At 39.1% G+C, this 25009-nt stretch overlaps 1 protein-coding gene across 1 annotated transcript in view; it reads left to right on the plus strand.

The window, feature by feature from the left end:
* Positions 1–25009, plus strand: part of PCDH11X (protocadherin 11 X-linked) — a 495127-nt gene that overhangs the window by 24578 nt on the left and 445540 nt on the right. The window lies entirely within an intron of this gene.

Here is a 25009-nt window from a genome sequence, read left to right on the forward strand (position 1 = left end):
GACTCTCTAAAGGAATGCAAACGACCAGCTGTCTGCAAGGAGTATAAATCCTTCCATTCCTCACCATCCAGATGGAGCTGAAGAACCTTGTTGGATGAGAAGTGAAACGTCTTCAAAGGAACACAAGAAAGTCCAGTTGCCTCCTGAAAAAGCATCTTTGGGACAACTACGACCTGGATGACTGAGAACCTCCATAGACACATATTCTGAACACTTTTGGCATATAGTCATGCTGGCCAAATGACCAGGAAAATTGTCTTTGGACAATGCTGGCTCCCTCAACCAAGAAATGGAGATGAACAACATGCCCTAGAATCTGACACAGAAACCTTTGCCTTCTTAAAAAGTAATGTCTTCTTGGGCTGTAGCTGAAAATCTATCTCAGTAGACTTCAGAAGGTCACGGTCAAGCTCCAGTCTTTTAAGGGGAACTGACCTCAGATGGTTCAAAAAGCTTTCTTTGCAAAAGAAAGAGGACCCAGAACTAGCCACCCAGAAGCTGCAGCTTTCCTCTTTGGCTAGAGATGGAGAAAAGGCAAAGTGTTTTTTGTTAAAGACAATATTAAGTAAAAAAAACACAAATGATTGACTTAATATTGTCTTTAACATTCTGCCTTTTGTAATCAAGGTCATCAGCTCTGGCACGATTTGCAATCCAATCAGTTTCAGTTTTTCAAGTAGATTCCTATGGCTTTGCTCCACTTTGCACACTGGAAGTTTTATCCTTATGGGAAACATTGGCATTAAACCTGAGCAGAAACTCACATCTGTGAGTGGGGGAGAATTCTTCGTAGGCACTTGTCTTAAAATAGCCCTCTGTTGCCTTTTATATATGCCATGTTATGAAGACTTTTCCAAAACACTGCAGTATTTTGGTTTCAGAGATGGGAGTCCTGTGGGACCTGTTGAAGGGCAGAAGGTTTCTCCTTCAATTTGGGACTCTGTTTTATCCCCTGGTTTAACCCAAGGCTAATCTCCTTGGTTAGATAGTATCATCTAATGCAGAGGTCCCCAACCCCCGGGCTGTGGACCAGTACTGGACCGCAGCATGCCAGCAACCGGTCCGCACAAACAAGCAAAGCCCCATCCATGAGATGCAGGCAGCACGCAAAACCACACACTCTCCGGTCCATGGAAAAACCTTTCTCTGCGGAACAGTCTCTGATGCCCAAAAGGTTGGGGACCTCTGATCTAATGAAATTTGGTGCTCAGTTGTGGTTACAAATTGAAGACTAAGAAGAACTAAGAAGAAATTTCCTGACAGAACAATTAATCAGTGGAACAACCTGCCTCCAGAAGCGGTGAATGCTCCAACACTGGAAGTTTTTAAGAAGAGACTGGACAGCCACTCATCTGAAATGGTCAAGGGTTTCCTGCCTGAGCAGGGAGTTGGACTAGATGGCCTCCAAGATCCCTTCCAGTTCTGTTATTCTGTAATTAACCAGTGGAACAGCTTGCCTCCAGAAGTCGTGGGTGCTCCATCACTGGAGGTTTTCAGGAAGAGACTGGACAGCCATTTATCCAGAATAGTATAGGGTCTCCTGCTTGAGCAGGGTGTTGGACTAGAAGACCTCCAAGGTCCCTTCCAGCTCTGTTCTGTTCTGTTCTGTTCCTGTTCTGTTCCTGTTCTATTCTATTCTACTCTGCTCTGCTCTACTCTACTCTACTCTATTCTACTCTACTCTACTCTACTCTATTCTATTCTATTCTATTCTATTCTATTCTATTCTATTCTATTCTATTCTATTCCTGTTCTGTTCCTGTTCTGTTCCTGTTCTCTTCTCTTCTCTTCTCTTCTCTTCTCTTCTCTTCTCTTCTCTTCTATTCTATTCTATTCTATTCTATTCTATTCTATTCTATTCTATTCTATTCTATTCTATTCTATTCTATTCTATTCCATTTATCCCATTTAAGCACAGGCAATGAAACTATCAGTTGTGAAATGCTATTTTTTCTCTGTCGGTTGAAGCTTTATTGGCTGCCCTTTCTTCTCTAGAATGTTGTCCATTCAAGCTTGCGAGAATTCCAGAGCTGATACATAATGCCTAATTAAGTAAGCCTTCAAATAATTCCATCTGATTTCTGAGTCAGTTGATTTGTGGCTATCGTGCTTTTAATCTGTCTATTGGACTTGTACAACTGGGTCAGGTCATCCTTCAGAAGCTTAATTATTTTATATGCATGCAAAGCACTCCCGAAATGTTGACTCGTCATCTCCTGTCACAAGAGCTTTCAAGTTTTTTTTCAGGAAGAAAGCCAGAATCTATGCTGAGATTTTGGCAGCTACAGCCAAGTGTTAAGGTTAACAGCTTGCAAGTAACTGCATGTTGCCATTATCTAAAAACCCTGCTGTTTGGTGAAAATGATGGCCCTAATAAGGTAGCTGCATCTTCTTCTCTCTCCCCCCCCCCATCTTTTTATTCATCTGAAAAAAGAAAAAATATTTGCCAGCTCCACAGTGACAGCTAACCTGAACACCAAGATTTAAAAGTTCGACTGCTCTTCCAGAGTCAGGACTCTTAATGAATTCTGTGTCTGTATTTAGTTTGCCTGGGGGAAAAAAACAAAACAAAACTTGGCTACCACACACTCTGAAATAAGTCTACTCTCAGAAATAAAACAGTAGAGAACATAATCCACAGTTATTCTGTTAATGACCTGTGTTCTTCAGCATGGTTAATCTAAAATGATTTTGAGCTGGCTGTGTTACTGCCACGTTACTTAATGCGAATCCGAAGGAAGATTGTTTTCTCCTTGCATGTGAGAGAATGCAAAATGTTCAACGCATCCATCTTTCCCCCCCCCCCCAGCCTGGCAGGAGCACAGACTATTCTGTTGGTACAGGGCTGGGTTTTGTTTTTCTTTAAAATCTCAAATTTGCTTCCAAGGCTCTGAGGAGCTTCTCAAGCCATGTTGTGATTCATACATGGAGTTTGAGATAAGGAGAAGAAAAGGGAAATCCCATGGCATCAGCAAAAATCGGTTTAAGGAATGCTGGATGGAAACTGGAGGGAGTTCCCCAAGGGAAGCGGGCAGAGGGCTGCTAAGGCAAAGTTTCCCATCCCATAATAACAATATCAATAATAATTTCCTATCTTCTCTGCTTGCGTCCTTTGGGGGAATCCGTAACTTGAGATATTTATACAGCACGCTAAGCCATGATTTGTTTTGTGTTCCTAAATCTGATCAAACGGTGTCAGATAACAAGCCGTAGCTTAAAACCAAACAAGCTTAGGGCATCTAATATGTTAAAACCAACAAACCACATTGTGGGTTGCTGTAATAATTGTATGAGTCTAACTACGTCTTAAGGAAGTTGCAGGAGGAAAAAAATTAGAGCTGTAAGCTTACTTATGACTTTGATCATTCAGAGATGGAACTTCTAAGATTTGAGACATGCGTCATGCTGAGCCGTGCTAGGCTTAGCGCTCTTTTGCCGAATAAGTAATGGGATTTGCGAACGAAACACATGGTGGCTTAGCTTAAAGTTGGGGCAGTTTGTGGCCCCAAACCACTTTTTGCTATCTCTGTCTTAGTGACATAAGGAGGAAGAAGAAAACATTTGATGCTTCCTCTCATGACTCCGTTTGAGTTAGGAAACAATATGACGATGGCGGCTTAAGTTCTTAGTAGGCTCAATATCATTAGAAGTGAAACAACGAAACAGACCTCAGGAGGAAATCTTGCTCAGCTATTTTGTCAAACCCACTGTGGCCCTTGAATTCCCCAAAACATTAAGTGAGGCTCCCAATCACCCAAGTGACATTCTCTGCTAACAGACGTATATAAACTCAGTGAGATGGACCGTGTTGTCCATTGTATTTATTTATTTACTCTTTGGGCAATCGAGAGGGTATCAACCACTTGTCTTGGTGACCAACCAAGATTGGATCTTGCAACATTATCCTGGGACACATATATTGGCCTTCATTCAAGAGGTTATCGCACCAATTCTTTTAGAGGAAGGGCAAATTTCAGAGGACCCTTGCTTACGAGGCTGGGAATCTGAAACCGCCAGTCATAGGAACTGTGTTTGGGCTCAATCTGTGGTACTTTCTATGTTCTTAAATCCAGTTACAGCAGAAGAGTCTACTAGCAATTAGATATCAGTGTTCAGACACAGTTTGTTTGTTTGTGTGTGTGTTTGTGTTTGGCTGGGTGTGCTTGTAGCTACCTTCTTAGCTAATGAGACCATTTCAGCAGAATAAACTATGGCTCAAATGAGGCTTAGTTATTACCTGAAAACCCAGTCAGAATATTTAAATGATGCATTGCTTGAAAAATGGAAGGAGCAATGAATCTTCCTAGACAGATGCTGAAAGAAAGCACAAATTGAAGTGAACATGGGTATCCTTTTAGCCTTGGGCAAGGGAGGCACTCTCATATAGATTTTTTTTTTTAAAGGCCACACTTTGGCTGAAAGACAAAGTGAAGTCTCTTAAGGCAACTTTTTGGATGAGGAAAGAGCCCCTAGCTAAGTTGGAAGAGGACCAAGGCAGCAGGAAATCTCCATGGACTTCTGTTTGTTTTCAACCCTGGGATAATCGGTCTGAATTTGGAGTTCCCCGTAGTATTGTTGATGCAGAAAGACTCTTCTGCAGCTTTAGCATCTCAGCAAAACCAAGCCTGTTTCGGGCCTCGTTGGAGCTGTTACCTCCACTAATATTTTCTTCAGAAGGTAAAGAATACAGTCATTCACTTTCCAAACACCATCAGAAAGCTCCAAGCTGGAGGCTAGCATCAAAACGAGGGTTGAGTTTTAAGCCAGCGCTCCAGCTGCTTACCCTGATTTTTAAAGGTCTTTATAGGAAGCAAATTCTATTCCCTTTCATCCAAATGTGAAGACAAAAGGAACTGGAAATGCTCCTGGCGTTGCAGCATTTGTTTCAGCCACTGTGAACAAAGGTGTCCGTTTTATATTTCCCCCTTAGAGAAGGAGAGAACAGTGGGTCTGTTTTTTTTCTGTTTTTTTTTTTTTTTTCCCCTTTGATAGTTCTGACGGATCTGGAGGCTTTACCCTTGGCTGGTACAAATTTGTACAGAGATTCCTTCAGTTGCGGGTCTGCCTTCCCTCGAAATAAGGAGAGTTAAGGAATCTGGGCTATGCCATTGCAATCAAATAAAGAGCCTGTCTTCCCTTTTCACATGCCTGTAGGTGGTGCAAAAGAAGTCAAACTGTTTTTCTAAGGTGATGAGTTACCTCTCTCTGTCTATGAATTCCGTGCCAGCCAATGTTCAAACAAGCTGTTGGTTTTTTCTTTTTCTTTTCTTTTTGCAAGAAATAAGAATGCATGTAGCTATCTGAGAGAGAGAGAGAGAGAGAGAGAGAGAGAGAGAGAGAGAGAGAGAGAGAGAGAGACAGACAGACAGACAGACAGACAGACGAGAGATAGAGACAGGCAGAGACAGAAAGGAGAGAGAGAGGGGGGAGACAAACGCATGGAAGATAGTTGGAAATACACAATCCAGTTTCATTTATAATTTATGGAATCACAAAAAGATTTGCATTCAGCTTAACACAGACCTAATTGTGCACATTCATAATGGCTGCATGAATAATAGTCATCTTATTTGGCTGAGCCACGATTTGTTTCCTTGTGGGGCTAACTCCATATGCTCAGCCAATCCAGCCCTTGATTTTCTTCCTGAATATGGAAACCTTGTGAACGGAAGGCATAGGTTGGGGAAACCATTTACGAACTCCCTATTTCCTGCTTGCTTTTTGGAATGATCATTATTAACACCGTTGAAAACGGTTCAATGTCTTTGTTATTTGGGTTTGCATATCGTCGCTAAGCTGCAGTGGAGTTTGTTTGGGTTTGGCTTAGCGTGTTGTGTAAATCCAGTCAATTAGGGCTTGATTAACAAGCATGGTTCAGCAAGCAGTGGCTTAGCATGGTCTCTGAAGGTAGCTTGTATGCATTTCCTCTGGGATGGTGGAGTTGTATTTTGCCTGCTGATTTCAACTGCTGATAGTGGAACTAATTACATTTTGCTGGATGAATTGAGCAGAAGCTGGGCAAGCATCTGTCAGGGCTGTCTTGCTTTGAACTTCTGCGCTGAGCCCCTTCCAACTTTATGATTTCCCCTATAAGTTCCTAAATGGTAAAATTTCTGCTGAAAGTGGTGAAAACCCTCCACGGTCTTGAAGCCAGATCAGATCGTCCCAGAGAAAAAGACAGATCTATAGGCAGGCTTAAGAGTTTACACAAACTTATTGGGGCATAATCCTTAAGTTGTGGATTCCAGTTGCAGTTGTCGGGGTGTTAACAAATGGACTGAGCGTAAGGACTTTTACAAAAGCAGAATAAGGAAAGTAATTATTACGGGGAAGATGGTTGGGAATTTGTTCTTCATGGGAGAACAAAACGTCTTCATTTTGGGGGGACATTCTGGGATAGCTTCTATCCATAACCAATCTTATTTGGTAGGAAACTCTAAGGTCTAGTAGACTTGTCTTCTCCAGACTAAGACTGACCTCTGCATTGATATTACCTCCTATAGAGCTGTTCGGACCATCTCTGAATTCATTTTTGTACTTTTCAAATTAGTTTCATGCCTCTCTTGTGGTCTCTTAAAGTCTTCTAAGTGGTAGGATGACAATATAAATCAAAGCTATACACTGCTTGTTTAAATGTCAACGGAAATTCTCAATCACCCAAGTAGAGTTGTCTGTACGTTGAGTGATGGCAACTGTACTTCTTTTCTGTTTTGGTTTGAAATGTTTTGCTGCCTAATTGGTCTGTTCCTACCCCTTTTGTATCTCATTGTGGTCTTATCTGAACTAGATAGACGTTAAAGCAACTCTCCTGCACTAACAAAAGGATCATTTGATCAAAAATAGAAGCTTAATATATGCTCAGTATTAAATGACGGTTGGCAAATGTCATTGGAAGGAATTATGACATTTAGCAGTTGCCTGAGCTGCAAGATGGGTGACAAATAAATTTGATAAGTAAACGTAAGCATTTTAAACGATCCATGTGGCCTACAGCTTCTCCTGGTGAGGATGCTGGGAGTTGTAGTTTAGCAACTTCTGAAGCGTCAGAAGTTTATTGCCTCTAATTCTTGGAAAAGTTGGAAGGCAAAATTTATGAATTAACGGGGCCAAACTTAGCTAGAACGTCACAGTTTTTCTTCCATGAGGGGGTAGGGGAGTGTTCATTAAAAGCAAGTGGGTTATAAATGTAACAAATAATAAAGGTTCTTTTTTTATAACAAATTTTATTGGTTTTTTAACTTTTACAGCAGAATGCTCAAGACACACCGTGGTGGTTAGGTGATCAATTATCCAAAAACAAAATCATATAATAGCTCAAGTAAATACATTAAATGTTCCCTCTCTATTTCCCTCAAATAATATAACCTATTTAACATAATCCATTTCTACATTACATATCTATAAATCCTAATCCTGTTTTGAAATTTATTAATTTACAGTTACCATAATCCAATTTAATCTTAGATAAACATATTATCACTTACGGTATCCCTTCTAAAATACTAATCCAGATATATTCTAATTCATAATCTCATAAATCATTGATTTTATCACAGATCTCTCTTATTTCTTCAAATGGCATTTAAATCTCATTCAAATAATTATCATAGCTAAAAAAAAGAACAAATAATAAAGGTTCTTGATTCTAGTCAGAGTGCCAAGTGAATTGAGATTGCATTTGCCAATACAAGTACTCCTCAAATGACAACCTCCCACTTAACAACCAACTGCCTTGCTTAGCAATGGAAAGTCTCGTCTCAATTGTCATAAGTTGAGGACCGCTTGTATGGAAGTACAAACTAACATGCTTCAATCACTTAGCATTCTGTGCAAAGGAATGCTCCCACTTTTTCTATATTTAATAAAAAGAACACTCCCCAAATTCCTATTTTCTAGTTTGGAATATTTTTTGCATATATATATATATATATATATATATATATATATATATATATATATATATATATATATATATATATTTTGTCCAAATAATAATGATCACCAAGAGAATATCTATCAAAAATAGAATTTAATCCACCGAGCTTTCGTCAAATACACTTGACATCGTCAGGGTTAAAAGGCAAACGCCTTTTATATATATATATATATATATATATATATATATATATATATATATATATATATATATATATATATATAGAGAGAGAGAGAGAGAGAGAGAGAGAGAGAGAATGTGTACATACATTAATAATTATATTGTGTGTGTGTGTGTGTGTGTGTGTGTGTGTTAATAATTATATTAATTGTTTTTGTTTTTCTTCCTGTTAAGAAATTAAGAAAAAAATTAGCTTTCTCAATGTTTTGAGTAATTGTCAGGGCTTGTTTTTCTTCCTTTTGAGAAATTAAGGGGGAAAAAAATAGCTTTCTTAATGTTTTTTGTCCAGCAATTGCAAATTTCAGAATGCCAATTTGAGCCCAGCTGCAATTTTAATGCAGTCTGCCTGCAGGGAGAAAGAATGTCTCCAGTTAACAATTTCAGAAAACTGTGCCTGAAGATTATCTGCTGATCCTTTGACAGGATTCCATGTCCATAAAGACAGGAGAACAATTCTGGTCTTGCAAGAGCGGTGCTTAGATGTATCAACTGTTCATTTCTGGTCCTGTTTATGGAATGCAATTGACTTGACTGTGGAGGGCTGGATTTGTTAAACAGTAACCATAGTAACCTGTTACAGCAGTACATCGGGATTTTTTTTGCTAATAAAATGTATCTTCTTTTTTTTATGCTTTGGTAAGCATATCCATCCATCTCACTATATCCGCTTTAATAGGCATATCTGTCACTGATAAAAAAAAAGTTTGTGACATTTTCAGATCTTTTTAGGAGAGTCTTTTTAGCTTCGAGATTGGCACACTGAGGCTTTGCTCTTATGGGAACAGAGAACACTCCATACATGGACATTTGGAGGGGGGGAGCTCTTTTAGGTTCACTCTCTCGTTCTCTAAAAGAAAGGAACCACAACAGACAAAGAAGAACAATGTTGGGGTTCCTTTAATCTAAAATCGCAATTCTAGAGAGGCCCATCTTTACTGAGTAGTCTCCTTTCCCCTCTGTAGCACCTGAGGCAATTTGAATGCTTGAGGTGTTAAACAAGCATCTCTTCTGATGCTTGTTATTCCGTTAGAAGAGTCTGGTGATGCGAAAATAATGCCATGCATAAAGCATTAGATGTCATACTCTAACAGACAAGAAATCAAGGTAGACCCAGTGCCTCTTTTAGGAAAATTGTTGTCATCAACCTCAACATAGCACAAGTCCTAACTGGGTTTCGGTGACAAGACCGCAGGGGATGTGAAAGTAGAACAGGTAAGTTAGGATGGCTCTTGAAGCCCAAACGCAATGATGTCAGGGTCCCTCTTTGGAAAGGCATGAAGAAGACCTTTTTTGGAAGATGCAGGACAGCAGAAATCCATGACTGACCTAGTAGGAGAAAGAAGAACTGGAAAGAGCCTGATTTTGGGATTTCTCTTTTGGCCTGAATTATTTGCAGTTCCTCTCCTTCGTCATCTGCTCTGATGATATCAAGAGGATGATGTCTTGGCACAAAACCTTTGGTTGGAATTTCACTTTCCTAAGTATGGAGTACGTATTATTAGATGGTGATGGGGCTACCATATGTACTTTCTACTTCCTGGATGACAAACTAGAACCCCAAAAACCATTGAAAGATTTCATGGCCATTGGCTGCTACCAAGAATAAGCCTACAAGAAGGCATGTTGTGAGAGGTCTTCCAAACTAAGCTTGGTGTGACCTACTGGATGTCATATTTTACTTTAATAGAATAGAATAACAGAGTTGGAGGGACCTTGAAGGTCTTCCAGTCCAATCCCCTGCTTAGACAGGAAACCCTATACCATTTCAGACAAAACTTCTTAAAAACTTCCAGTGTTGGAGCATTCACAACTTCTGGAGGCAAGTTGTTCCACTGATTAATTGTTCCGACTGTCAGGAAATTTCTTCTTAGTTCTAGGTTGCTTCTTTCCTTGATTAGTTTCTATCCTTTGCTTCTTGTCCTGTGCGTTGGAGAATACCAGTTCCTTGTCCTCAGTATGAACAGATGCCCCCCCCCCAAAAAAAAACCAAAGGGTTTTGCTGGGTGAGCTCTGTTTCTTTGCTTTAGAAAGTGGTGCGTTTTTGTTTCATACACACACAGACACACTTTAGACACAGAGACAGACAAGCACACCAATACTCATGGTTTTAACTGCTTACAAGTCAGCATGCTAGTCTGTTAATGATGATGGTGGTGGTGAAACTACTATAAGATATTGATTGTCTGAGATTAACTGAACAGCATGAGGATGTGCCAGAAAAATAGTGTTTTGTAGAAGTTTCTCTGTTGAGGAGTGCTAGTATGAAATAGCAGTTAATAATGAGAGAGAGTGAGTCTAAAACATACTGGCTTTTCGTTGGGGTCCAAGATGAAATAAGCAGTCAGAACTCAGCCCCCATGGATTTTTGTTTGTTTTGCTGGCTTGCATTGCAGTTTGTGGATCTCGTGCTCAACAATAATGTCTACAACTTTTCTCGTTTCAAAAGGTGTTTGCCATACATCAGGGGAGCCATAATTGACTTCAAAGCTCATAGAAGCTCAGTGAGTGACTCTGGGCCCACCATTCAGTCTTGAACCAACCTTCAACTCTTGAATGAAAGAGCAATTAAATAAATGCAGGGAAGTTCACACACTAAACTTCTGTGTTGCTGGCTTAGTTTGTAGAAATCAAGTAATATAGCCACCATATTAACAGGTTGTGTGAATCCAGCCAGTTGTTTATTCAGTAGATCATGATCAATCAATTCATGGCTTATGATGATGTTATATACTCAGTTGTTAAATCAGACTAGCTTGTAAAAGCTGATACTGTTTCTATGACTTTCTGCATTCCATGATTTGCTTGATCATTATACTGAAAAGAAGTGCAAAACATTTTCATTGGTTCATGAAAATCATTGCTATAATTCTCTAAAATAAAGGAATCTATCTATGTATCTATATCTTGTGTATCTGTGTGTCTGTCTATCCCCTTTTTATGACTCTATAATCCCTTAATTCAGGATAGAGTTGGGACGACTGGATAGAGCTGAGCCTTTACTCACCAGATGCCCTTCCTAACACCTACATGGAGTTTGCAGCAGATATTTTCTCTTTGCACCTTAGGAGAGAAACATCTGCTAATACTTAGGATTGAATTATTAGCCTTCCAAGTGGGAGGCAAGTGTCTTCACCACTAGGCCAGCACACCACTCGTCTGCCTGCCTGCCTGCCTGCCTGCCTACCTACCTACCTACCTACCTACCTACCTACCTACCTACCTACCTACCTACCTACCTATCTATCTATCTATCTATCTATCTATCTATCTTCTCCCCTGTATCTATCTATCTCAATTCTGTCTGTCTGTCTGTCTGTCTGTCTGTCTGTCTGTCTGTCTGTCTGTCTGTCTATCTATCTATCTATCTATCTATCTATCTTGGAGGCATTTTAAAGGAACATTAAGGCACATGTACATGCACCCCAAAATCCCATTCAGTTAATATAGGCATTGCTTCTTAGATCTGAGTTTGCTTGCCTTTGTAGAGGAAAACGCTCAGTAAAATGTAATCTATGCATGTCTAAATGAACAAAGGATTGTCTGTGGATAGTCTTTTGATATCCCCTTTTAGTGTTAAAAATGACTTTGTCTTTGGCTAAAATCAGTTTGGATGCATGAATAACTGCGTGATTGCTATAAATGAAGGCATAAACTACCTCTTAGGAATAAAATTGTTCTGGACTTAATACAAGACCGCAGTGCTGCTTGGCACTTTTTGAATGTGTACCTTTATGTAGAAAACTGTGATTTCAGTCTCAAATGGTCTGAATAGATGAAGGATGAAACAATCTACTTTCCAAGTATGACATCTGGCCTAGGGCCCAACTGAACGTGGCATCATTGATGTCATTAGACATTGGGCCAATGAGTTTTGTAAGTCATTAGCAAATTGAGAATTCTTACTGGATTCATCCTGTAGTAATGGGTACGGAAATTTTAAGCACTTGCCTCTCTTTCAGGCAATCTCTCTTTAGTTGCTCTTGGGATATTACCATAAAATCATGGCTTGGGATATTATGATGAACCAGGACTAGTAAATCCACCCTCAAACAAACAAAGGAAAGTTCTCAAGTGACAATTTATTTTTTAAAAAAAGGCTTAAATACTTACATAGAAGAATGTTAGAGTACAGTGGGCTTGGGACTTGAATCTGCTTGCAGCCTTATTAAATCCATGAGTAATTAGTATGAATGTAGTTTAAAAATTGACTATACCTGCAAGCTTGTGTGTTAAATGAGTTTCAGGTAAAGAAACTCTGAATATTGTGCATCTGATTCAAAATTATTCCATGTAGCACTGCAATTTCTTTGAAGGTTGTGAGCCACCCAGAGCTGTTGAGAATGAGAGGGTGTACAAGTTAAATAAATTATTACTATTGTTATTAGCAACACTACCTTTGAAAGCCTAAGTCTAAATTCTTATTCAGAATTCAGTAGGGCTTTGTTCCAAGCAGACGTGTTGACCTTCATGATTCAGTTGCCATCTTCATCATTCAATTTTGGGGGGGTTGTGTCTCTGAAGCGCATGCAGTTTAGATAGTTTTGTTGGGAGGAAGAGAGTCAAGTCCACTCCTCCTTAGATGTTTTCATCTCATAGCTTTAATGATACAATTAGTTTGCTTTACTTTGGCAAGATTCTGTCTACAGATGAGGAACAATAAAGGAAAATGCTTAGAAATAACTGTGTGTCGTTCTTGGCTTTGGTAAAAGAGTCCCTGCTAGTTGTTGTCATCTGTATAGGGTGGTGCTCATCTTGGTTTCAAGGCCATTGAGCCAGCAGTGTCCAAAGATATTTCTGCAGTCATGTGGCCAGCATAATGTCATGGAGCACCGTTAACTTCCCATTGAAGTGGTACCTATTTATCTACTATCATTTGCATGCTTTTGAACTGCTAGGTTGGCAGGAGCCGATGGACTCTTGAGGTTAATGATGATTATTATTAATTTTCTACAAATCAGCATGCTTTCATGAATATAATTCAGTCTAGTCTGGTAGAAACCATATGAGAACATACAATAGCTATCCTGCTTTAGTTCTGAAAACTTTTTTCTAAGTTTGCAATTTAGTTTTCTCATTAAATCAAAACATTTGCTGCCTTTTTATACAAAGATTTGCTAACGGAGTATTATTAATGAAATGAGTTGCTGAAATAACACATTTGGGATATGTCTCATTACATTGTTAACACCACGATTTGGTATGTGGCCTGCTGTATGATTTATAGCTGGTCTGTGCTTTGGGGGATTAAGTAATTATTGTATAGATGCAGTGACAACATATGGACAAGACAAGAATGTTTAAGTTTTTCTCTCCTGAGGTGTGCCATGAATGTCTCTACAAATCTTTTTTTGACACGAGAAAATGTGGATACCATGAGAATCAGATGAGAGTAATCCTTTTATTTCACCACTCTGAATTCCCCATTATTTGAGTTATTTCTCAACTATACAAAGAGCTTATTTCTCTTTATTTCTCAAAATCCCTCATGCTAGCTTGTTTTTCTACAGTGAATAGCTCTCTGATAAATTACTTCTGATTTCTGCTCAGATTTCATTAAGTTCCCCTGATGAACCATCACTTTATTGTTTGTCTCTTTTACATACTTTGCAGGAACTGGAATGTGGGTACCTCGGGGGATTAAGTTGGGACAGCTTTTCATGCTCACTCTAGTAAATGGGTAAAACGTACTGATAAAACAAAGAGCTGTGCTTCATTGCTGCTAGAGATGAAAAGTCCATTGTGCTCTTTGTATATTTCCCTGGACCAACTGAAGGTTGGTGGGAATTGTAATGGGTGAAGGAGATGACCAGCCTGAGCCTGAGGGATGGGTCAAATGCATCATAAGCTATGAGTCCCTGCATGCCCTCAAGGTCGACATCCAGCCCTCCTTGAATGCCTTTCTTATCTCCCGCTCATTTCTCTTGACCATTAGTTGGTCAGATTCTTGTAGAGAGCTTAAGCTTGCAATAAATCTTTATACTCATTTGAACTACCTGAATCTCCTGATTTCCCCAGCACTTGAGAGTGAGTTGGGATCCTACAAGCTGACTACAAGTTCCACTCTGCAGAAATTTTGAGATGGTCTTTTAATAGCGAATGCCACATTATCAGAAATTGGTCATACAATCAGCTGCAATTTATACTTGTTTCCTGGATCTATTAAGTCAAACAAATGGCAGGATAGTTTAAATAAGTGTGCCATTATCTTTCATAGCAAGTCAAAAGATCTGCTGTTTGTAAGAGTGAAAAGTAAAAAGCAGCCTGCAGAGCACAAGATCTGTATTTCCATTACCTCTTCAGATTGTCTGAATGCTAATACAGATGTTTCACTTATGGGGTGTTAGATAGCTTTTCGACATTCATTTCCTCAGGCAAAATGATTGTGAAGGAAGTGGTCCACTATTTACCGTATTTTATTATAGGTACCCCTCAACTTAGCACCATTTGTTTAGCAACTATTTGAAGTTAACAATCACACTGAAAAAAAAAACTTAAGACTGGTCCTCACACTTATGACTGTTGTAGCATCCCCATGTTTGTGATCCAGGCACTTGGCAACTGTCAAACATTTACAACAGTTGCAGTGTCCCACAGTCACAAGATTACCGTTTGCATTGGACTAGAGATTGGACAACCATTTGTATGAAATGAGCAAGGGATTGGACTAGAAGACCTGCAAGGTCCCTTCCAACTCTGTTGTTGTTGTTGGACTAGAAGACCTTCAAGGTCCCTTCCAACTTTCTTCTTGTTCTTCTTCTTGTTCTTGTTCTTCTTCTTCTTGTTGTTGTTGTTCTTCTTCTTTTCCTCCTCCTCCTCCTCCTCCTCCTCCTCCTCCTCCTCCTCCTCCTCCTCCTCCTCCTCCTCCTCCCTCCTTCCCTCCCTCCCTTCCTTCCTTTCTTCCTTCCTTCCATAGTAGCAGGGAAGGTAACAAGTAACAGTCACCTGATGATGGTATTTGCTTTATGACTGTGGCAAAAAAAGGCTGTAAATTGAATACATGTAATAACTGCACATCTCAATATTAAAAGAACCACAGCTTGACCTGAAGGTTATCTGGTGTTGAGATTCTGATCCATCAGTAAACAACAACATTTAATTTAGGATTTGGTATGTTGTCCCTAGAACAGCGGTGTCAAACTGCCAGCCCATGGGCCGGACGTGTCACAACAAAACCGCGCCCACTCCATTGCCGGCAATGGGGGAAAAGTTCTGATATGACGTGCGACGTCACGTGACATTGCGAGTTTGACATGTCTGCTCTAGAGCATTCATGTTTTTGTGTAGCTGCAACTCACTTTCAATCAATCTGATCCAACTGGAACATCATTTTGATTTTTTAGACAGCACAGTGAGATACAGTTTAGCTAATATGTCAGCTAAAATTACAAAGGATTGGTTTTGTGTGCTTTTTGTATGCGTAATGCTTTATTCCCCTGCTACGAATATATATCCCATACTTTCAAACGAAAGAAAAAGACTGTAGAAATACCAAGATATATTTTATACAGCTGCATATACAGTAGTTGCTAGAGGAACAGGGAAGCATGAAGGCTTATATAGCTATTGTAGCCCAGTACTGGTACACATCTTGACCTCTAGTGAAGCTACAATAAAAAAGACCAGAACTAGATTACACAATTCATGTTATTGGATTCTTGCCTTCGAAAAGGCAGGAAATTGCAAACTGAATAGAATTTTTCAGATCTGAATACACTCCCTGATTTTTTTCCTCTGGAAAAAGCCTGGCGCTCAAAAAAAAAAAAAATTGCCATCATCAGAATTTTGATTATAAATGGAAAGTAAGCTTTCAACTTTCTCTATCCCAGGATAATTAATAATGCCTCTCAGGATCATCTGCTTTTGGTGGGTAATATTAGCTTTGGGGGCCTTTTTTCAGTGCTTTCTCTTGACATATAAGAGTCTGTTGTGACATATAAGCAACCCTTGATTTACTGGAGGTGATAACACCTGTGTGCCTAATCTTGAATCTCCTGGGGAGATGAAGAGTCTAAGTATAAGAATTAATTAAATGTGAAGGCTGACTGAGCTATAGCCAACTCCCCTAAAGGAGTTCTTGTTGTGTTATATGGCTAGTCTAAAAATCACTCTGTGGAGTTTGTGGCCTGATAAGGAAGTTCTATCTATGTGCAGCTATTATTTCAGATATCGTAAGATGAAATCACACAAAAGAATTTACTGTGGGGAAAACATTGTGGTCTGTCTGTCTGTTTGTCTGTCCGTCCCTCCCTTCACCCACCCACCCACCCATCCATCCACACACCCACCCACTCACCCACCCACCCACTATCCATCTATCCATCCATCCATCCATCCATCCATCTCCCCTTCCACCATTTTTCCACCTGTCCAGCTATCTCCCCATCCATCTATCAGTTTTCTGTATTGGAATCAAAACATTCCTTCTCTGGAACCAATGTGAATTTTGGTAAGGAAAAGTCCATTTTTTGGTAGAGGTTGCCCCTAATGAAACAATTGACCCATATTCACAGAAACCCTTCTGGTATGAGGCTTATGATAAGAATTATGATTATTTTAAGTTTCTAGGGTTTTTTTTTTAATTGCCAAAGCTGATGCTAATTTACTGATATATATATATATATATATATTGTAATTTTAAAGCTAGTTATCCGTTCACAGATTAGGAAAGAGGACTTTGGACTAAATCTGATTTTGGTTCTTTGATTTCTTATGCACCAGTCTATGTTTCTTAACTGGTAAAAGAAGTATTGTGCAAAAGGAATATCTGGATGCAAATGTCAAGTAAGAATAGACTGCAATTTCTATGGACCTTTGATTCTGGCCATATCATTTGCTGAAATGATGGCTGTGACAGATGCTGGTTGAGGAAATGTAGTTCAGTTGTAAACCAAACAGTACAGTGGTTATGGGTTAAAGCCTCTTCCAGGTTTTCATCCCTGTTCAAATTAATTATGTGGAATATTTATTTATCAATTTTGTATGCTGTCATGATCACATAATACACTTTTGGCATTGTATCAAAATGCCAAAACATTCATAATTTACATCCTCAACGGCTTAACCAACCAGTCAAAGCGACAACTTGCTCCTTCTCCGAAGTATTTTTTTATTAGCCTTTGGAATAGGGTCAAAGTCTACCCCAGTCTGACTTTTGAAAAAGTCCTTGATTAGCTTCCATCCATTGCTTCTTGTCCTGCCTTCAGGTGCTTTGGAGAATAGTTGACCCCCCTCTTCTTTGTGGCAACCCCTGAGATATTGGAACGCTGCTATCATGTCACCCCTAATCCTTCTTTTCATTAGACTAGACACACCCAATTCCTGCAACCATTCTTCGTATGTTTTATCCTCCAGTCCCCTAATCATCTTTGTTGCTCTTTTCTGCACCCTTTCTAGAGTCTCAACATCTTTTTTACATCGTGGTGACCAAAACTGGATGCAGCATTCCAAGTGTGGCCCTACCAAGGCATTATAAAGTGGTATAGATAGTGTTCACCATTGCAGCACTTTATTGAAAATAGCCCTCATCCGGATTTCTTCATATCTGTGCCGGCATGTAATATTAATTTTATGCATTTAACAGAAAAACAATTTAATGCCGAGTTTAGATTATATTTGTAATTTGCTTTGGGGCCTTTGGGCTGTGAATAAAATTCAGTTGATTATAAAAATGAAAGACTCAGACACAACTGATTTCAGCTAATACTAAAAACAACAACAAAATCCTAAGATGTGAACTTGATTCATGCACCCTATTTCAATTTAAACATGTCTCTTAAGCGTTTTGATTTGAAAATCTGTAAATATTGCAAAACAATTCTTCCTGCTTGCCAGAAATATAGTGATTATTCTAACAATTTTTATTGGCCATATGTGTCATCTCTTTCCCATCTTTTTTTTTCTATAGCTCTGGATCAGAGGAGTAAAGTCAAGATATCACTCCAAATTAAGCCAGAGGATTCTCACCTGTTTCTTATTATTGAACATCAAATATTCTATCTGTGTGTAAAGATTTTCATATAGTTCAACAAGCTTAGATACCTTTGGGCATGATAGGAGCTTTGCAAAATTATGATTTTAAAGGCTCACTGCAGCTCTTTCCAATTATGTATTTTTTTCCCACTGCTCAACTAGAAATTCATAAAATGGGAATAAAACTTTCACTCTCAAAAAGTTCTTAATTTTTTCTGTCCTTGTTTTTGCACTCAGAGCAGTGGTTCTCAACCTTTTTAATGCCACGACCCCCAACTGGTCGTAAGTCGAGGACTACTCAATCGGTCGTAAGTCGAGGACTACTCAACTGGTGCAGCACCTTTTACAGACTGGGACTTTTGGCGGGCTCAGCAGGGCAGAGACAGCCTGGACAATTCCTATTGGCTTTTGAAAGCCAATAGAATTAGACTCTATTCAAGAGAGTCTATTCTATTGGCTTTCAAAAGCCAATAGAATAAAAGGGAGTAGCACAGCTAAGGAAAAGGGGAAAAAATGGCGGACTGCGTTGTTTGGTGACCCCCGTGAAATGGTCGTTCGACCCCAAATGGGGTCCCGACCCACAGGTTGAGAACCACTGACTTAGAGCATACAGTTAGCCTCTATCACTATTTCAGAACCAACTATGTCTATATGGGGAATGGAGAGAGAAGAAGATCAATGATGCTATGAGAAAGTATAAGTTGGTCAACAACTTTAGAAGGAATAACCATAATGGCACACATGAATGAGTGCACAAGCTTTTGAATTCTCCAGAATTCTTCAACAGTCCAAGTTGGAAAGCAAAAGAAGTAGATAATACAGAAGTTGGTCCAAATATTATGCCCATGAGATCTTCCATGCTTTCAGAAGATTACCTTCTACTGTCCAAAATATCAGGACATCATAAAGACCTTAACCAGTTTCCAATACTTAAAAGTCAAGTGGCTGTTCTAGAACTGGGCCAACTTCCAACTCTACAATCTAGGGAATTTCCACTGTTTGATAGTGATTGTCATTTTTGTCAGCCTCTGTGATTTGTAAAATAAAGATGGTGACCCTGAACTTGTTTACCATTAAACTAGTTGTATAGATTTCTGAGAAAGAAAGTATTATGAATGCATGAAAGCTGTTATCTAAATGTTAGGTAGCTTTATCATACTTTAGGTAAAGGTTTCTTAAACTTCCCTTCTAATTTATAATGTGCTACCTTGGCTAGTCCATAGACAAAATCTGAAAGGGCCTTAGGACAAAGAAATATCACATTGCTTTTTAAAAGAACCGTGAAGCACCAGTAAACCCGAACAGCGTATTGTAACGATGATGGAGAAGGATGGAGTTCAGCAAGCAAATGGCTGTGCTTGAGGAAACTTGTTTAACATAAGGCTTGCAATTTGTTACAAGATTTCCGTAACTCAGCAGATATGTCCTGTGATCAATTACTTAATTAGCATACTCCTATAACTAGACATATATCAGTAAAATCAATAAAGCAGCTCTTGTGCACACTAATTAAATACAGATCATTATAGCCCCATTTGTTGAGCGGAACTGCATGGGTGGTGTTAGGATGAGTTGGTAAAAATCATGTTTTGGCTAGTAAAGAAAGAACAGCTCAGAGTGTTGAATATGAATGAAAGAAAGGGAGGGAGGGATGAATGAAAGAAAGGGAGGGAGGGAGGGAGGGAGGGAGGGAGGACAGACGGACCTGAATTCCACAATACTGTACAGTTTGCTTCACAGAGGAAGGAAAGGAAGGAAGGAAGGAAGGACGGAAGGAAGGAAGGAAGGAAGGAAGGAAGGAAGGAAGGAAGGAAGGAAGGAGGGAGTAATGTTACAAAACAATAATCTTAGTTGACAGATTGCACTAAGAAACATGTCAAACTCGCAACATCATGTGAAATTGCATGACGTATCGGGACTGTTTTGCCATTGCTGGCAATGGGGTGAGTGTGGTTTCCGCGTGACACGTCTGGCCCACAGGCTGGCAGTTTGGCACCCCTGCACTAAAATGAAGTCCCATACTTCATTTAGAAGGAATCTGAAACTAGAGCTTTTAGACTGAAATTCCCGCAGATATGTCAGATACCCATCCTGGCACAATGGCTCATAAACCAGAGCATTTTGAATTTGATGCGCAGATTAACCCTGATCCTTTCCATGTTCTACACTAAACAAGGATATAAATAAATGGACAAAACAATAACAGGCAAGTGTAGAGTTAGCAGTGGCTTTCATTTTTACCTTCTGCCTTTTATCCCTTCTTTGACAAATTGTCCTTTGCTTCTCTATTGTACTGAAAATGAAAAAGTTAATGACAGTGACAAAGGCCAAATGTATTATTTCTGCTTTTTTTTGCTAGTTTAAACAATGCTGGTTGGAGTTAGTTAAGTTATCCTATCTGCCTATCCTCCTCTCGGTGGTGTGTCATTCTTTCTGAATTTGTCTCTAATAAGATTTTGGTCTTTGACATCTTGTGCAAAGTTCCTTGTCCAGCAGGATTTCTTCCCAATTCTGACTGTGTCTTATTATTTAGTCATTAATGTTAAAAGGGGGAGAGTTCTTTTCCCTCAAAGCTTCAAAAATAAAGCACTCAGAGATTTGTTATCTATTAAGATTCACATATCCCACAAAGTCATAATATTTTTGCTAACTTAAATGGCAGTTTATTTTGGGGGAGAGAAAAATCTTTCTGTTCTGAGTAATCTGATATTAAATGAGCCTTATTAGAATGTTTGTCCTACGTGCTACAGATAAATTTCAATATTATTTGCAATCTGCAGTGATTAATTGAATACCGTTCGTACTCTTCCAGTCTTATAAGTCTTATTAATAAATATACTTGCAAGGTGGATACTCTATTCAGTTTGAAAAAAGGAAGTGCAGTTTCTTGAAAGAGATAGAAACGTTGAAATATTTTAAAGAAAACGCTTAAGTCTCCTCTTAAATGAGGCATGATTCTGCATAATAAATATTGGTTCATTCTCTGTTTTAGCAAAAATGGTTCGATGCCCATAGCGGTGCAACAAAATCAAAGCTTTCCATAATTTTGATCAGACTCCAGCATCAGGAAATTTGTCAAGTAAACATATATATATATTGAAAAATTCCTCTATAAATCAAATTTTCTATACAATACAGAATTAATCCACTTTTTGGTATCCTTATGTAAAATCTGCTTACCCATGCCTTTTAGAACTTTGATTTATTCCATTAATCCAGTTTTCTGGATTCACACCATATCTTAAACTCAGTGGTGGGATTCAAATATTTGAACAACCAGTTCTCTGTGTGGATGCTGCTTCTGGAAGTCCATTCTAGGCCTGGGCAACAAAAAAAAATTAGCTACCAGTTCTGCCAAAATGGTGTGAACTGACTGAATCCCACCACTGCTTAAACTATTAACTGAACTCTTGGGCTGGTTTCATGCAACTTACTAAACTAAGCTGTGAGCAGCTACTTTGCTTCTGTTTGTCATTAATGTATAGCAGGGGGTCTTCAAACTTGGTCCTTTTATGACTTGTGGACTTGAACTCCCAGAATTCCTCAGCCAGTGTGGCTGGCTGAGGAATTCTGGGACTTGAACTCCATAAGTCATAAAAGGGCCAAGTTTGAAGACCCCTGATGTATAGGTTAGACCTTCTCTCCTGATTGTGACATACCTTTCCCCCCTTGCAATGCTTTGAAAATCCAACTGTCAGACATGAAAGACCAGGTCGACTTGTGAAAGTTCAGTTAAATTGCTTTATTGCTAAAAGCTTATGCGTAGGAATCTTCTCATCTAAATCATTTTGTAATTCTGTTGCATGGCCTCCAACCATCTGATTGCTATAATGCATTTACTTCTCAAATTGCACATACTTAAAATTCTACCAAAATCATACTCACATAAAGTTAGGTAAGGGTCAATGCTACTTTGTATTAATATGGTTAGTGTTGAGGAATCCTGAGAAAGAGGTTGAACAATACCCAGTAGGCCGTGGCCCAAAATAGAGGCACTGTTTTCTGGCTCCAGAATTGTGTGTATAAATGAACAATCTGGAGATAGAACATTGTGCTGTTCTGCAGGACATGCCCATCCCAAACCACAAATATTGTGAAACTGGACCTCTCTAGACCATGCCTAAATTATCATGAACCAGTTCTGCTCTGAATGAATTACGTCTTGTAAACTGTAGACCAGTTTAGTGTGTGGTCCAACTTAATCAAATCAAGCATGGTAGTGATCCTTGGAATCTTCCATTCCAAAGCAGGATGCTTTGCGTATCCATAGTCAAGATTCCCTGAGTGAGTAGGACTGAGTAGCTGGCATAGTTTGGGATTAATGAATTAAGAATCTAAGAGTGTGTCTTTAGCTTTGCAAAGATGTAGTGTACTATTTATTACTTTAATAACTTCAGTCATCCCCTCCAGACTGAAAGCCTGGCTTTACCAACTTTCAGACGCTGGCATGTCATGCAAAGCAAAGCGGAGCTATAGCCTAATGGAAATTATACATCCATGTACTAAACTAATATTCCCAATATACTGCATTTAAAGCATTCTGGAAGAAAAGCAAATGAAAGAAAAGCAACCGGCCACTCTGTCTTTAATCTTGATTATTTTCCCTGGCACCACTGGAGGAAGAAATAATGTTAATTCAGGGCTTCTCATCTATATCTTACAAAGAGGTGACAATTTCATATAATGAGCTATAATGGTGACAAAATACCTTCTCTAGTCTTATGGGCAAACACTGTGTCATTTTTCCTTAATTATGTGCCGTTTTATTGAGTAGAACAAGCGATTTAGAGTTAACAAAATATACAAGCAAACAAAGAAATGAACATAAAGACTCAGATTTTTTTCCAAAGGTTCATTTACTATGTTTCTGTAATTCCACTGATACCTAAACTCAGCCTAGTGCTTGACTACATTAAATATATATATATATATATAATGGTAATAGGAAAGGTAATAGGAAAGATGAGAAGGATAATAGTAATGTAGCCCTACTGCATGGGTAAATATCCTTAGACAAAATAACCTCATTATTTTGTCCTGCAATGCCCTATAGCAGTGGTGGTGAACCTATGGCACGGGTGCCAGAGGCAGCACTCAGAGCCCTCTCTGTGGGCACGCGCGCCGTCACCCCAGTCCTAGGCCTTCAGCTGGGTATTATTAAACCTTTTTGCTTTAGGCCTCCGCCTCCATGTACAAAAAAAAAAAAAAAAAGAGGTTCAATCAATCAGTCAATTTCAACGTCTCGCAGGAAAAAAAAGATCTTGCAAAGTTGGAATTGATTGATTGAACTTTTTAGTCCCACCCAGTCTGCCATTAACACTACAGCCACACCTACCCAGCACCCGACAATGCATAAGTGGGTTTTGGGTTGCAGTTTGGGCACTCGGTCTCTAAAAGGTTCGCCATCACTGCCCTATAGTGGCGTCCTGAGGGGAGGAGTTGAAACAGTTTTGGTCCTGGAGATGAGGGGGTCTGTAGATGTTTTCTCAGCCCTCTTTCTGACCCTTGCAGTATATAGATCTTCAATGGAAGGTAGGCTGGAGTGGAAATGATCTAAAATAACTCTGGTAATAAAGAAAGTCTTCACTCGTTGTTGAGTCCACCGATCAGGAATAATGATTATTGGAAGGAGACAAGGGATGAGAAGCAACCATTCGCAGTATTTGTGATCTGAGCCAGCAGAGCCTTGAGTTAGTACAACAGCAAGATCCCTTGTTAAAGCTGTCTTGGGAGCACCCTGATTTTAGGAAGTTAAGTGGGGTGATACAAGCCAGGAGAAAGAAATGTTAAAATGTCAAATCTGTGCTTTGAAGATGACAATACATAGGGAAGATGGATGAAATAGTTTAATTTTAACATGAACTGACCTAATTTCTATTTTCTGAACTAATATGTAGTGCAGAGCACAATTATTCTATCCCTCTTCTTTTGGCACTTCTCCAAATTCTATGATGTAGTCCTCAACTTAAAATTCCATATGTAGACATTTTACAAAAAAAAAAAAAAACATAAATGTTGAGACAGAACGACATCCAAAGATACATCGCAGTTATGAATCTGGCTTACCATTTATTAATTGGCTGGTTCTTATTTCTGCTAAGGCAGTGTTTCTCAACCTTGACAATTTTAAGGCATGTGGACTTCAACTCCCAGAATTCCACAGCCAGCATTGCTGGCTGTGGAATTCTGGGAGTTGAAGTCCACATGCCTTAAAATTGTCAAGGTTGAGAAACACTGTGCTAAGGGAATGGGTCTCTTCCCCTTCTGAACAGAATCCAGAATTTAAAAGTTTTCTTTTTTAACATGTAATTAAGATGTCAACCCAGAATTCTCACTTAAGGCACTAATGACCAAGCTCACAATTATCCTACTTTGGACATATTAGCTCTCTGGAGAAGGTTGTGAAAGGTACTTAGAAGAAAGAAAAGAGGATGACCAGCAACATGGAATGGAACAACTGGCCATTAAATTCAATTTAATTTGTAAATTATTTTATTTTTTATCATTCACATTTCATTTTGTCCCTCCTTCTGCATCCTTTCTTTAATGATTGTATTCCACTATTTCTTCATATATTAGTGTAACTCCTGTCTCGCAGCAAGTTGTCCTATGGCACGTTGGCCATGGAGACTTGTCCAGCGATGGGTTGGCCATGATGAGTTGACCATAGTGAGTTAGCTTAGACACCCAGAGCAAAGTGGATGGATTCAATTACAGTGGTGATGAAGGCATTGTTGGAAGAGCCGAAAGACCAGGTTAGGGAGAGTTCATCATGGCGTAAATCTGTTGTGGTTGCCAAGAGTCAGTTACAACTTGATAGCACCTAATGAGTCAAAATCAATACGAAGGCTGAAAAATGCCCAACTATGATACTAGTGCTCTTGAAATAGGAATTTGACATCAAGGTCTAGCACCCCATTTAAT

Source organism: Crotalus tigris, unplaced genomic scaffold (assembly GCF_016545835.1).
Source record: "Crotalus tigris isolate CLP2741 ecotype Arizona unplaced genomic scaffold, ASM1654583v1 scf7180000017622.5263843, whole genome shotgun sequence".
NCBI lineage: Eukaryota > Metazoa > Chordata > Lepidosauria > Squamata > Viperidae > Crotalus > Crotalus tigris.